This window comes from Tachyglossus aculeatus, chromosome 4 (assembly GCF_015852505.1).
Source record: "Tachyglossus aculeatus isolate mTacAcu1 chromosome 4, mTacAcu1.pri, whole genome shotgun sequence".
Taxonomy (NCBI): Eukaryota; Metazoa; Chordata; class Mammalia; order Monotremata; family Tachyglossidae; genus Tachyglossus; species Tachyglossus aculeatus.
This window is the reverse complement of record NC_052069.1, coordinates 15,766,270-15,782,102: the sequence shown is the minus strand read 5'-3', so window position 1 is coordinate 15,782,102 and position 15,833 is coordinate 15,766,270. Positions and strand designations below refer to the sequence as shown.

General features: G+C 43.0%; 1 protein-coding gene across 2 annotated transcripts in view; it reads left to right on the top strand.

Annotated features, from left to right (window-relative positions):
• RAB28 (RAB28, member RAS oncogene family) overlaps positions 1 to 15,833 on the top strand; it is a 167,058-nt gene that overhangs the window by 98,478 nt on the left and 52,747 nt on the right. The gene's annotated exons all lie outside the window — the stretch shown is intronic.

Below are 15,833 nucleotides of genomic sequence, written 5' to 3'. Positions count from 1 at the left end.
CTTCCGAAAACCCGCTGGGCCCCCTGCTTGGCTTGAGTTACTCCTTGCCACGTCCATTTGGCAGAAACTTTGACTTTCTTACCTAGGCCCCGAAGGTTTTAACCTTTGGCTTATGACCCTTTTTGGAGGGCGTCTCTTCATTCATCTGAAACCACTCCTGAGCAGCTTCCAGAGTAAAGGGATGTAAACTTGGTTAAGACAGACAGAAGCCCCTTAGCCGAAGTTCCTGGGCCGAAAGCGGTTTTAGGAATGATGACCCACCGCTTAGCCGGTATCAGAATAAAGGCCGGAGATCATCCCCCTCAGTTGACCGTAGCACAACGGGACAGCGGGAACCATGTTGAACTGGTTACCAGACTGCATTTCTCACCGTTAAATCGTTGGAAGAGCTAGAAGTAATAATTAGGACATTTGTTAACCACTTTGGGCCAAGCGCTGTGCTGAAACACTGAGTATATACAGTGCAGTCAGATCAGACACAGTCCCTGACCCACATGGCCCACAGCTTAAGCCGGAAGAGAACAAATAATTAGTCTCCAATTTATGGATGAGGGAACTGAGGCACAGAGAAGTTAAATGACTTATCCAAGATCACACAGTGGGCTATTCTCCACCCACCCTCCAAAGCCGTATTGAAAGCCCATCTCCTCCAAGAGGTCTTCCCTGATTAAGCTCTCTTTTCCTCTTCTCCCACTCCCTTCTGCGTCACCCTGACTTGCTCCCTTTATTCGGCACCCTCTCCCAGCCCCAAGACACTTGTGTACATAGCTGTTATTTCTTTTTTTATTTATTTACTTATTTACTTTATTTATTTTACTTGTCTCCCCCTCTAGTCTGTAAGCTCACTGTGGGCAGGGAATGTGCCTGTTGATTGTTGTACTCTTCCAAGGGCTTGGTACAGTGCTTTGCACACAGTAAGCACTCAATAAATACAATTGAATGAATGGATGACTATTGGTAGAGCTGGGATTAGACCCCCGGTGTCCAAATGTTCATTCATTCAGGCGTATTTATTGAGCGCTTACTGTGTGCAGTGCACTGTACTAAGCGCTTAGAAAGTACAATTCGGTAGCAAGTATCTGCTGACTTCAGGAAAAGTAATGATAATAATGATGATATTTGTTAAACACTTAGTCCGTGTAGAGCACTGCAGCTTTAACAATCTCACGGAGGACATCACCTTGCCTTTTTAGTTACTCGTTGCTCATTCCGGGGTGTTTGCAAGGACAGACTTCCTCCCATTTTGGATGTAACATCCTCCGAAAAGGGTCTTCATCTGTGATAGTGAAAATCGTCCCGGTATTCTGGCAATAGAGAGGTACAACCCTTTAAAGGGAAAAAGGAAATTAGAAAGTAGAACGATGGGAGACTGCAGCCCGCTGAGAGGACACACAGTCGGAGGACAGAACCTGGGAAAGTATTCTGTCTTTCGGTGGCTGGATATTCTCCGAAACATGCATGGACGCTGGCCTGAAGCAGCAGAGAGGAGCAGAGGAAGTCGGGGCAGAGAAGCGGGCCAGAATATTCCAAGAGCCTCCAAGCATGAGCCTCTCCCAAAGGTTGTGGGTTTGTGAGGGGGCAGGAGGGACCTAAACTTAGAACAGTGCTCTGCACATAGTAAGCACTTAACAAATGCCATTATCTATCTATCTATCTATCTATCTATCTATCTATATATATATATGTATATATATGTATATATATGTATATATATATACAGGTTACATATATATATATACACAGGTTACACATATATATATATATATATATATATATATATATATATATATAGGTTACAAGGGGATCAGGTTGTCTCATGGGGGGCTCACAGTCTTCATCCCCATTTTACAGATGGGGGAACTGAGGCCCAGAGAAGTGAAGTGACTTGCCCAAAGTCACCCAGCTGACAAGTGGTGGTAATAATAATAATACTAATGGCATTTATTAAGTGCTTACTATGTGCAAAGCACTGTTCTAAGCACTGGGGAGGTTACAGGGTGATCAGGTTGTCCCACGTGGGGCTCACAGTCTTAATCCCCATTTTACAGATGATATATATATATATATATATATATAGATAGATAGATAGATAGATAGATAGATAAAGATATCTATATAGATATATAGATATATATAGATATATATAGAGTTAAGATTCTGGCAGAGTCGAGGGAAGTCAAGATTATAGAAATACAGGAGATAAAACCAGGGGCATCGCACACTTTTCACTGAGGAAATTTTCAGGATTTTTGATGCAGAGAAGCAGTTTGGCCTAATGAAAGAAGCATGGGCATGGGAGTCCTTGGATGTGAGTGCCAATCCCTGGTCTGCCACTTGTCTGCTGTGTGATCTTGGGCAAGGCACTTAACTTCTCTGGGTCCGGCAGAATGGAGATTCAACACATGTTCTTCCTCCTGCTTAGACTGTGAGCCCCAGTGTGGGCCCTGGTTATAATAATAATAATGATGGCATTTGTTAAGCGCTTACTATGTGCAGAGCACTGTTCTAAGCGCTGGGGGGGATACAAGGTGATCAAGTTGTCCCACGTGGGGCTCACGGTCTTAATTCCCATTTTACAGAAGAGGGAACTGAGGCTCAGAGAAGTTAAATGACTTGCCCAAGGTCACACAGCAGACATGTGGTGGAGCCGGGATTCGAACCCATGAGCTCTGACTCCAAAGCCCGTGCTCTTTCCAATGAGCCACGCTGCTTCTCTGTTATCTTGTATCTATCTCAGTGCTTAGTAAAATGCTTGGCGCATAGTAAATGCTTAACAAGTACCATTGTGATTATTGCTAAAAGATATCATTTTAACATTTTTTTGAAGTGATGAGAGGCAGGTAGAGAGCAGAGTGGCCTGGGGAATAGACTACAGGCTTGGGAGTCAGAAGGACTTGGGTTCTAATCCCAGTTCAGCTACTTAATAGTAATAATAGTAATGGCATTTATTAAGCACTTACTATGTGCAAAGCACTGTTACAGGGTGATCAGGTTGTCCCACGTGGGGCTCACAGTCTTAATCCCCATTTTACAGATGAGGAAACTGAGGCACAGAGAAGCTAAGTGACTTGCCCAAAGTCACACAGCTGACAAGTGGCAGAGCCGGGATTTGAACCCATGACCTCTGAGTCCAAAGCCCGTGCTCTTTTCACTGAGCCACGCTGCTACTTGTCTGTGGTGTGACCTTGGGCAAGTCACTTCACTTCTCTGTGCCTCAGTTACCTCATCTGTAAAATGGGGATTAAGACTGAGCACCACATGGGACAACCTGATTACCTTGTATCTACCCCAGCGCTTAGAACAGTGCTTGGCATCTGGTGGATTGGAACCCGTGACCTCTGACTCCAATGCCTGGGCTCTTTTCCACTGAGCCACGCTGCTTCTCTATTATCATATATCATATATTCTATTTATTTATTCTATTGATTTAATTTTGTTAGTATGTTTTGTTTTGTGGTCTGTCTCCCCCTTTTAGACTGTGAGCCCACTGTTGGGTAGGGCCCGTCTCTAGATGTTGCCAACTTGTACTTCCCAAGCGCTTAGTACAGTACTCTGCACACAGTAAGCGCTCAATAAATACGATTGATTGATTGATTGGTGGGGAAGCACCCCCCCCCACATTACCTCCTTGCCCTCCCCACAGCACCTGTATATATGTTTGTACATATTTATTACTCTATTTATTTATTTATTTATTTTATTTGTACATATTTACTCTGTTTTATTTTGTTAACATGTTTTGTTTTGTTCTCTGTCTCCCCCTTCTAGACTGTGAGCCCACTGTCGGGTAGGGACCGTCTCTATATGTTGCCAACTTGTACTTCCCAAGTGCTTAGTACAGTACTCTGCACACAGGAAGCGCTCAATAAGTATGATTGAATAAGTGAATGAATGAATAGGAAGTGCTTAACAAATACCGTAATTATTATTATTTATTATCTCTGTCCCATGTGGGGTTCACAGTCTGAGAGGGAGGGAGAATGAACAGCTGTTTATTGTTGTACTGTAATAATAATAATGATAGCATTTATTAAGCACTTACTCTGTACAAAGCACTGTTCTAAGCGCTGGGGAGGTTACAAAGTGATCAGGTTGTCCCACGGGGGGCTCACAGTCTTAATCCCCATTTTACAGATGAGGTAACTGAGGCCCAGAGAAGTTAAGTGACTTGCCCAAAGTCACACAGCTGGCTATTGGCAGAGTTGGGATTTGAACCCGTGACCTCTGACTCCAAAGCCCGGGCTCTTTCCACTGAGCCACGCTGCTTCTCTACTACTGTACTCTTCCAAGGGCTTATTACAGTGCTCTGCACACAGTAAGCACTCAGTAAATACGACAATGACTGAATGAATGCATGAACAGCTATTCCCCATTTTACAGATGAGGAAACTGAAGCACTGAGAAAGTTAAGTGACTTTAAGGTTAAGGTCACACAGTGGACAAGGGACAAAGGTGGGATTAGAACCCATGTCTTGTCCTCTGGTTTAACCCAGGAAAATGCTAGGAGGTGGTGGGGGAGAAGGGTGGAGGGCTTCAAGGGAAAAAGCTGTTCCCTTACCCCATGACTCCTGCTTAATCAATCAATCAATCAATCGTATTTATTGAGCGCTTACTATGTGCAGAGCACTGTACTAAGCGCTTGGGAAGTACAAATTGGCATCACATAGAGACAGTCCCTACCCGATAGTGGGCTCACAGTCTAAAAGGGGGAGACAGAGAACAGAACCAAACATACCAACAAAATAAAATAAGTAGGATAGAAATGTACAAGTAAAATAAATAAATAAATAAATAAACAGAGTAATAAATATGTACAACCATATATACATATATACTGCTTAACACAGTAAATAATAACAATAATAATAATGATGGCATTTATTAAGCGCTTACTATGTGCAGAGCACTGTTCTAAGCGCTGGGGGGGATACAAGGTGATCAAGTTGTCCCACGTGGGGCTCACAGTCTTAATTCCCATTTTACAGAAGAGGGAACTGAGGCTCAGAGAAGTTAAGTGACTTGCCCAAGGTCACACAGCAGACATATTTCATGCTTGGAATGGCATGGTTTGTGTGTCAGATTTTGTCGGGTATTTTTCCGGCACTCCATTGTCTTTGGAGAATTCATTCATTCAGTCGTATTTACTGAGCGCTTACTGTGTGCAGGGCACTGTGTTGAGCGCTTGGGAGAGTACAACAACAAACAGACACATTCCCTGCCCACAATGAGCTCACAGTCTAGAGCACTTTTTCAGTTCTCTCCCTTCCACCTGGCCTCTCTGATTTCCTCCTGCAGCCCAACCCACACACTTGGCTCTTCCATTCATTCAGCCGTATTTATTGAGCGCTTACTGTGTGCAGAGCACTGTACTAAGCGCTTGGGAAGTATACGCCAGCCTCCTCCCTGGGCCTTGGTCCCATCTTTCAGCTCCATAAATACGATTGAATGAATGAATGAATGTTTTGTTTTGTTGTCTGTCTCCCCCTTCTAGACTGTGAGCCCGCTGTTGGGTAGGGGCCGTCTCTATATGTTGTCAACTTGTACTTCCCAAGCGCTTAGTACAGTGCTCTGCACACAGTAAGCGCTCAATAAATACGATTGAATGAATGAATGGCACAGGGTAAGTGCTTAACAGATATTGCCATTACTGTTATTATTTTCCCTCTCCAGCCTGTTGAGTTGTGAGGACAACTGCGTATTTTGGGTGTAGCTGTTGTTGTGGTGCTTTGTTTTCATCATCATCAATCGTATTTATTGAGCGCTTACTGTGTGCAGAGCACTGTACTAAGTGCTTGGGAAATTCAAATTGGCAACATATAGAGACAGTCCCTACCCAACAGTGGGCTCACAGTCTAGAAGGGGGAGACAGAGAACAGAACCAAACATACTAACAAAATAAAATAAATGGAATAGATACATACAAGCAAAATAAATAAATAGACTAATATAACAAATACATTATATTATATTATATTATAATAAATATATAATAATAAATATATGATATATTATGTAATATATAATATAATAATGAAAATATAAATAGAGCAATATAATAAATATAATATAATAAAAATATAATAAAACACTTTGTTTTGAGTGTCTGTTGGATTTTCCGAGAAAGCGAAGACCTCACCAATCCTGATTAACCTCTCTAGGAGTGTAGGCATCCATGGGTGCCCAAATAGGTTGAGGGTGCAGGTCTCCTATTGAGCTGTCAGATTTTGCTCTGTAACCACAGGCTTCACCCATTCTCCCTTCCAGCTATCATCGTCATCATCAATCGTATTTATTGAGCGCTTACTATGTGCAGAGCACTGTACTAAGCGCTTGGGAAGTACAAATTGGCAACATATAGAGACAGTCCCTACCCAACAGTGGGCTCACAGTCTAAAAGGGGGAGACAGAGAACAAAACCAAACATACTAACAAAGTAAAATAAATAGAATAGATATGTACAAATAAATTAAATAAATAAATAAATAGAGTAAAAAAAAAATATGTACAAACATATATACATATATACAGCTATTCCAGCAATTCTTGTGACTGGACAACGGGATACTGGGCGAGAGAGTGTGGATGGCTCAGTGTAAACCCTCACCACTGCTGTAAAAAATGACTCAAGCTCACATCCCGCTGGCAGTAGTACATATGTATATATGTATATATGTTTATACATATTTATTACTCTATTTATTTTACTTGTACATATCTGTTCTATATATTTTATTTTGTTAGTATGTTTGGTTTTGTTCTCCGTGTCCCCCTTTTAGACTGTGAGCCCACGGTTGGGTAGGGACTGTCTCGATATGTTGCCAACTTGTACTTCCCAAGCGCTTAGCACAGTGCTGTGCACACAGTAAGCGCTCAATAAATACGATTGATTGATTGATTGATTGATAGTACATTTCTTTCCCTTCTAACCGTTGACGTCAGAGCAGTACTCACCTGCATTTCTGGGGATAAGGAAAGGAGGTCTACTGTGTTTTTGTGGACCTTAAAGCGTTCAGTGGTAAAAATTTTCTCACAGACACATTCTCGTAGGAGCCATGTCAACATCAGCAGTGTCATTTTATTTTCATGGTATTTGGTAAGCGCTTACTAAGTACCAGGCACTATTCTAAGAGCTGTGGTAGATACAAGCTAATCAGGTTGGACGCAGTGCCTGTCCCACATGGGGCTCACAGTCTTAATCCCCATTTTACAGATGAGGTAACTCAAGCATAGAAAAGTCAAGTGACTTGCCCAAGGTCACACAGCAGACAAGAGGTGGAGCCAGGATTAGAACCCATGCCCGTGCTCTATCCACCAGGCCACTCTGCTTCTCTTTGAACGGAAGGACAATTCTAAACTCATGCTTGTCAAAAGTGCCCAACATTTTACCTTCATTTATCTTCTGGCATTTTAAATTTTTCATTTATCCATTCATTCATTCATTCATTCAATCGTATTTATTGAGCGCTTACTGTGTGCAGAACACTGTACTAAGTGCTTGGGAAGTACAAGTTGGCAACATATAGAGACGGTCAATCAATCAATCAATCAATCGTATATAGTGAGCGCGTACTGTGTGCAGAGCACTGTACTAAGCGCTTGGGAAGTACAAGTTGGCAACATATAGAGACAGTCCCTACCCAACAGTGGGCTCACAGTCTAGAAGGGGGAGACAGAGAACAAAACCAAACATATTAACAAAATAAAATAAATAGAATAGATATGTACAATCAATCAATCAATCATATCTATTGAGCGCTTACTGTGTGCAGAGCACTGGACTGAGCGCTTGGGAAGTCCAAGTTGGCAACATATAGAGACACTCCCTACCCAACAGTGGGCTCACAGTCTAGAAGGGGGAGACAGAGAACAAAACAAAACATATTAACAAAATAAAATAAATAGAATAGATATGTACAATCAATCAATCGTATTTATTGAGCGCTTACTGTGTGCAGAGCAGTGGACTAAGCGCTTGGGAAGTCCAAGTTGGCAACATATGGAGACGGTCCCTACCCAACAGCGGGCTCACAGTCTAGAAGGGGGAGACAGAGAACAAAACAAAGCATATTAACAAAGTAAAATGAATAGAATAAATATGTACAAATAAAATAAATAAATAAATAGAGTAATAAGTACGTACAAACATCCCACATGCTGTCGGTATGAGTCATAATCAGTGGGATTTACTGAGCACTTACTATGCACAGAACACTATACTAAGCCTGTAGGAGCATTCAGTATAACAGAGTTGGTAGACATATTCCCTGCCCATAAATTTACAGTTTAGATGGGGGGGGGATAAATTATGCGTATTTACATAAGTGGCAGCGTGGCTCAGTGGAAAGAGCGCGGGCTCTGGAGTCAGAGGTCAGGGGTCCAAATTCTGGCTCAGCCAGTCGTCAGCTGTGTGACTTTGGGCAAGTCACTTAACTTCTCTGGGCCTCAGTTCCCTCACCTGTAAAATGGGGATTAAGACTGTGAGCCCCATGTGGGACAGCCTGATCACCTTGTAATCTCCCCAGCGCTTTGCACATAGTAAGTGCTTAATAAATGCCATTATTATTATTATTATTATTATTATTATTGTAAGTGCTGTGGAGCTGAGGGAGGAGTGAATAAAGGATGCGATCCAAGTGCCAGGGAGGTGCGGAAGGGAGTGAGAGAAAAGTAGTGTACTGAGTAGAGTACAACAGACTTAGTAGATGCTTTCCCCACCCTCAACGAACTTGCAGTCTAGAGGGAGAGTAAAATGCCCATTTTGGCCTGCTCTGGTGTCTTCCGTCCACAGAGTCACAGGCCTGAGGCAAGGGAGAGGGGAGACCAAGTGAAGATGGAGATGCCCGAGTGTAGCAGCATGTCAGAATGGAAATTCGTGAGGCATCAGTTTTGTTCCAGAAGTGGGAGATATAGGTAGGGTTCAACAGTACTGGCTCTGCGGTATGAAGGATTTTCAGTACGAAATTGTAAGTCTCTCAAGTTAATGTCTAAGCTGTCTGCATCTGTTTATTGCTTTCTCAACGAACCTGCAGTCTGGAGGGAGAGTAAAATGTCCATTTGGGCCTGCTGGTGTCTTCCATCCGCAGAATCACAGGCCTGAGGCAAGGGAGAGGGGAGACCAAGTGAAGAGGGAGATGCCTGAGTGTAGCAGCATGTCAGAATGGAAATTCGTGAGGCATCAGTTTTGTTCCAGATGTGGGAGATATAGGTAGGGTTCAACAGTACTGGCTCTGCGGTATGAAGGATTTTCAGTATGAAATTGTAAGTCTCTGAAGTTAATGTCTAAGCTGTCTGCATCTGTATATTGCTTTCTCAACGAACTTGCAGTCTAGAGGGAGAGTAAAATGTCCATTTGGGCCTGCTGGTGTCTTCCGTCCACAGAATCACAGGCCTGAGGCAAGGGGGAGGGGAGACCAAGTGAAGATGGAGATGCCTGAGTGTAGCAGCTTGTCAGAATGGAAATTCGTGAGGCATCAGTTTTGTTCTAGATGTGGGAGACATAGATAGGGTTCAACAGTACTGGCTCTGCGATAGTAAGGATTTTCAGTACGAAATCGTAAGTCTCTCAAGTTAATGTCTAAGCTGTCTGCATCTGTATATTGCTTTCTCAACGAACTTGCAGTCTAGAGGGAGAGTAAAATGTCCATTTGGGCCTGCTGGTGTCTTCCGTCTGCAGAATCACAGGCCTGAGTCAAGGGAGAGGGGAGAACAAGTGAAGAGGGCGATGCCTGAGCGTAGCAGCATGTCAGAATGGAAATTCGTAAGGCATCAGTTTTGTTCCAGATGTGGGAGATATAGGTAGGGTTCAACAGTACTGGTTCTGTGGTATGAAGGATTTTCAGTACGAAATTGTAAGTCTCTCAAGTTAATGTCTAAGCTGTCTGCATCTGTATATTGCTTTCTCAACGAACTTGCAGTCTAGAGGGAGAGTAAAATGTCCATTTGGGCCTGCTGGTGTCTTCCATCCGCAGAATCACAGGCCTGAGGCAAGGGAGAGGGGAGACCAAGTGAAGAGGGCGATGCCTGAGTGTAGCAGCATGTCAGAATGGAAATTCGTAAGGCATCAGTTTTGTTCCAGATGTGGGAGATATAGGTAGGGTTCAACAGTACTGGCTCTGCGGTATGAAGGATTTTCAGTATGAAATTGTAAGTCTCTGAAGTTAATGTCCAAGCTGTCTGCATCTGTATATTGCTTTCTCAAAGCACATCAATATATGGAAAGACGGATCCAAAGTGTTTTTGCCTAATTTGCCTTTTTGATTGTCCGTCTTTGAAAGTTTTTCGATTTACAGTTGGCGATTTCTCATTGTATATTTATTTATTTTTTATCTATTTATTTATTTACTTATTATTATTATTTATTATTTATTTTTATTTATCCATTTATTTTATTCTATTTATTTTATTTTGTTAGTATGCTTGGTTCTGTTCTCTGCCTCCCCCTTTTAGACTGTGAGCCTACTGTTGGGTAGGGACTGTCTCTATATGTTGCCAATTTGTACTTCCCAAGCGCTTAGTACAGTGCTCTGCACATAGTAAGCACTCAATAAATACGATTGATGATGATGATGATGATGATTGTAGAGTTGATTGTAATGCTGTCTTCTAGTCTGTTCCTTTTGTCTATCTGACTTCTCAACATTGCATCCTTAAATATGCATGCTTAAATATTTATTGTTTATTTAATGTTTATTAGGGTCATTCCACCTCAATTATGTTTCAATTTGTGGAAAATGTATCCTTTCTAGGTTAAATTAAAACAAAAGTTTTATATTAGCCCATATCAGCTATTTGTAGGCTTGCATTGTCTTCTCCTCGCCCCCTTTTATCATCATCCATCATCAATCGTATTTATTGAGCGCTTACTGTGTGCAGAGCACTGTACTAAGCGCTTGGGAAGTACAAGTTGGAAACATATAGGGTTACGTGACTGTGAGCCCACTGTTGGGTAGGGACTGTCTCTAATGTTCATCATCAATCGTATTTATTGAGCGCTTACTGTGTGCAGAGCACTGTACTAAGCGCTTGGGAAGTACAATTTGGCAACATATAGAGACAGTCCCTACCCAATAGTGGGCTGTTGCCAACTTGTACTTCCCAAGCGCTTAGTACAGTGCTCTGCACACAGTAGGCGCTCAATAAATACGACTGATTGATTGATTGATTGGCACAGTGTTGAAGCATGTCATAAAATATTCATTTTTAATGGAAAATAAATTTTGCTCTAATATATAAGCAATACGTAATAATGACCCACTTATTTCCGTAGTTTGTTTGATGCTTTATCTTAGCATTACAAATCAGATTAAGTATTTTTCAATGTATATTAAAAGAACATTCAATTTTTGATCTTCGTATATTAGACTAGCACCATCTTCTGAAAGTTTGGTACATTACAGTTTGGTAGATTAGAGAATGTATAGTGAAATCATTGTTAACATAAAATTCATTCATTTAATCGGATTTATTGAGCGCTCACTGTTGGCAGAGCACTGTCCTAAGCACTTTGAAAGTACAATTCAGCAACAGAGATAGTCCCTGCCCAACAACGGGCTCAGAGTCTAGAAGGGGGGAGACAGACAGCAAAACAGATAAACAGACGTTGATAGCATCAATCAATCAATCAATCAGTTGTATTTATTGAGCACTTACTGTGTGCAGAGCACTGTACTAAGCGCCTGGGAAGTCCAAGTTGGCAACGTATAGAGACAGTCCCTACCCAACAGTGGGCTCACAGTCTAAAAGGGGGAGACAGAGAACAAAAGCAAACATACTAACAAAATAAAATAAATAGAATAGATCATCATCATCATCAATCGTATTTATTGAGCGCTTACTATGTGCAGAGCACTGTACTAAGCGCTTGGGAAGTACAAATTGGCAACATATAGAGACAGTCCCTACCCAACAGTGGGCTCACAGTCTAAAAGGGGGAGACAGAGAACAAAACCAAACATACTAACAAAATAAAATAAATAGGATAGATATGTACAAGTAAAATAAATAAATAAATAGAGTAATAAATATGTACAAACGTATATACATATATACAGGTAGCATCAATATAGCATCAATATAAATAATATGTATGCACATCATTAATAAAATAAATAGAAGAGTAGGTATGTACATGTATACACAAGTGCTTTTGGGGAGGGAAGGGGGTGTAGAGCAGAAGGAGCGAGTCGGGGTGATGAGGAGGGGAGGAGGAGGAGGAGAGGAAAAGGGGGGGCTCAGTGTGGGAAGGCCTCCTGGAGGAGGTGAACTCTCAGTAGGGCTTTGAAGGGAGGAAGAGAGCTAGTTTGGCAGATGTGAGGAGGGAGGGCATTCCAGGCCAGAGGAAGATGAGGGCCAGAGGGTACGCCCGGAGGCTCCAGGGTTATTGTGGAGAAGCAGTGTGGCTCAGTGGAAAGAGCACGGGCTTTGGAGTCAGAGGTCATGGGTTCAAATCCCCACTCCGCCAGTTGCCAGCTGCGTGACATTGGGCAAGTCACTTCACTTCTCTGTGCCTCAGTTCCCTCATCTGCAAAATGGGGATGAAGACTGTGAGCCCCACGTGGGACATCCTGATCACCTTGTATCCCCCCCACGCTTAGAACAGTGCTCTGCACATAGTAAGCTCTCAACAAATGCCGTCATCATTATTATTATTGTTGTGCTGGTGCTGCCACCACTCCTTCATATTGACAGAGAAGGGGATGCAGGGAGAGGCACGCTGAGCGTTTGTGGAAGGGACAGGAGCGAGGAGCACAAAATGCTCCACCCAAACTGTCTTGGCTCTGTCTTCCTGTCACAAGGCCGGTGACACCAAAGTTTGACTCACCCGGACGATGTACGAGGTTCCGAGATAAGGTGGCCGCTTATTCGAGAAGCGGCGTGGATCAGCGGGGAGAGCCCGGACTTTGGAGTCAGAGGTCCTGGGTTCAATCCAGGCTCCGCCAATTGTCAGCTGTGTGACGTGGGGCAAGTCACCTCACTTCTCTGGGCCTCCGTTCCCTCATCTGTAAAATGGGGATTAAGACTGTGAGCCCCCCTGTGGGACAACCTGACTACCTCGTAACCTCCCCAGCACTTAGAACAGTGCTTTGCACATTGTAAGCGCTTAATAAATGCCATCATTATTATTATTATTATTATTCTTAGGTCAACTTGAAGGACTCTGCCTGGGAAACGGGTCATGGCGCGGATCCTTCATGGAACCCTTGCCCTGTGCTGTAGCTCTTGGCATAGAATGGGCACCGTTAGTAGGCTGTTCCCTCTCAGGGTCGCACCTGGAGAGTATTCAGTCAGAGAAGCAGCGTGGCTCAGTGGAAAGAGCAAGGGCTTTGGAGTCAGCGGTCATGGGTTCGAATCCCGGCTCTGCCACTTGTCAGCTGTGTGACTTTGGGCAAGTCACTTTGCTTCTCTGAGCCGCAGTTCCCTCATCTGTAAAATGGGGATTAAGGCTGTGAGCCCCACGTGGGACAACCTGATCACCTTGTATCCCCCCCCCAGCGCTTAGAACAGTGCCTTGCACATAGTAAGCGCTTAACAAATGCCATTATTATTATTATTATTATTATTATTATTATTATTATTATTATTATTACTCTACCAATCTTGACTATTGGCGGGAGTGTCAAGCAGAGGCCTACCCATTCCTAGCTTGGGCAGTGGCTAGAGAGTGGAAGGCAATCTGCTACAAGTCCAAACTCACCCAGCCTGGGCTGCAGCAACGTGATAAGAGTCGAGGACAGAGACTCAAATTTACTGCGCGGAAGGAGGCATTCCAGATTTTTACTAAGAAAACTCTGTGGATACGCTACCAGAATGATTGCAGATGGAGGTGGGGTGTTCAGGGAGAGATCAATCAATCAATCAATCAATCGTATTTATTGAGCGCTTACTGTGTGCAGAGCACTGTACTAAGCGCTTGGGAAGTACAAGTTGGGACTCTGCCCCTGCCCCACGTAGGACTCAGAATCCTAATCCCCATTTTACAGAGGAGGTAACTGAGGCCTAGAGAAGTAAAGTGACTCGCCGTGGTCACAACACAGCAGATCATAATAGTAATGATGGCGTTTGTTAAGCGCTTACTATGTGCAGAGCACTGTTCCAAGCGCTGGGGAGGTTATAAGGTGATCGGGGTGGCCCACGTGGGGCTCACAGTCTTAATCCCCATTTGGCAGATGAGGGAACTGAGGCACAGAAAATAGTAATAATAATGATGGCATTTCTTCAGCGCTCACTGAATGTTTGTACGTATTTATTCGTCTTACTTGTACGTATTTATTCTATTTATGTTATTAATATTATTATAGTACTATTATATTAAGTAATTATATATAATTATTTATAATTATATATTAATTATATAATAATTAGATTAAATAATAGTCCATGGCGTCGCTATGGGTTGGAGACGACTGGACGGCGTACGACAAGTAGGCTGTAGCCAGGGTCCCAGAGCCGCCCACACCTTTCTTACCGTCGACGATAGCAGGATAGCTCAGGGTTTATGGGGCAGTGTCTCCTGGCAGCTGTAGCCGGAAAGTATTTATTAGAAATCACTCGTTTATTTTAATGGCCGTCTCCCTCTCTAGACTGTACGCTCACTGTGGCGGGGAGTACTCCGTTGTGTTGTACTCTCCTAAGCCCTTAGTACAGTGTCCTCCACAAAGTAAGCCCTCAATAAATGCCATTGATAGTTTGCTGCTTTTATATCCCACCCTCGTTCTCAGAAAAACTGTGGAGAAACCCACGAGTCACTTCTTGCAAACCTGGGCTCAACCCAGACCAGTGTGCTTTTTATGAACCAGCCAAACTGCACCATCATCATCATCATCAATCGTATTTATTGAGTGCTTACTATGTGCAGAGCACTGTACTAAGCGCTTGGGAAGTACAAATTGGCAACATATAGAGACAGTCCCTACCCAACAGTGGGCTCACAGCCTAAAAGTATGGAAGAGATCAGCATGGCTCAGTGGAAAGACCACGGGCTTTGGAGTCAGAGGTCATGGGTTCAAATCCTGGCCCCCGCCACTTGTCAGCTGTATGACTTTGGGCAAGTCACTTAACTTCTCTGGGCCTCAGTTCCCTCATCTGTAAAATGAGGATTAAGACTGTTAGCCCCCTGTGGGACAACCTGATCACCTTGTAATCTCCCCAGCACTTAGAACAGTGCTTTGCACATAGTAAGCGCTTAATAAATACCATTATTATTATTATTATTATTATTATCAGGGTCAGTTCTGTCCTCTTGCACCATCCAAAAACCTGCTGGGCTCTCTGCTCGGCTTGAATTATTTCGGTACCACGTCAAGATCCGTTTGGCAGAAATTTTGCCTTTCTTGCAGAAGCCCTAAGATCCTTAACCTCTGACATAAATGTCTCTATTAGAACCTGAGTTCTAATTCCGTCTCTGTCACTTGCCTGCTGCGTGACTTTGGGCAAGTCACTTAACTTCCCCGTGCCTCAGTTTTCTCATCTGTTCCATCTCCTTTTTAGACTGTGAGCCCAGTGAGGGACAGGGACGTTGTCTAATCCGATTATCCATCTAAGGGTTTAGTACAGTGACACATGGTAAGCATTTAGAAAAGACCATTTTTTTTTTTTTTTACTGTTGTTATTATAAATTTGGGAAAACTGACCGAGCCCCTTTTGCTGGAGTACCTAATCTTGAAGAAAGGTTTAGAAGCAGTGTGTTTAGTTCCAAGAGTGAGTCAACTTCAGGCCATAGGGACTGAAGTAGGAGAGAAGAAATATAGTTTTGTTGGAAGATCACTGAGATTTGGTTGACTTTAATTCTGGTCCGTGCTGTGTGGCTTTGAGGAAACGCCTTAGCCTCTCTAGGC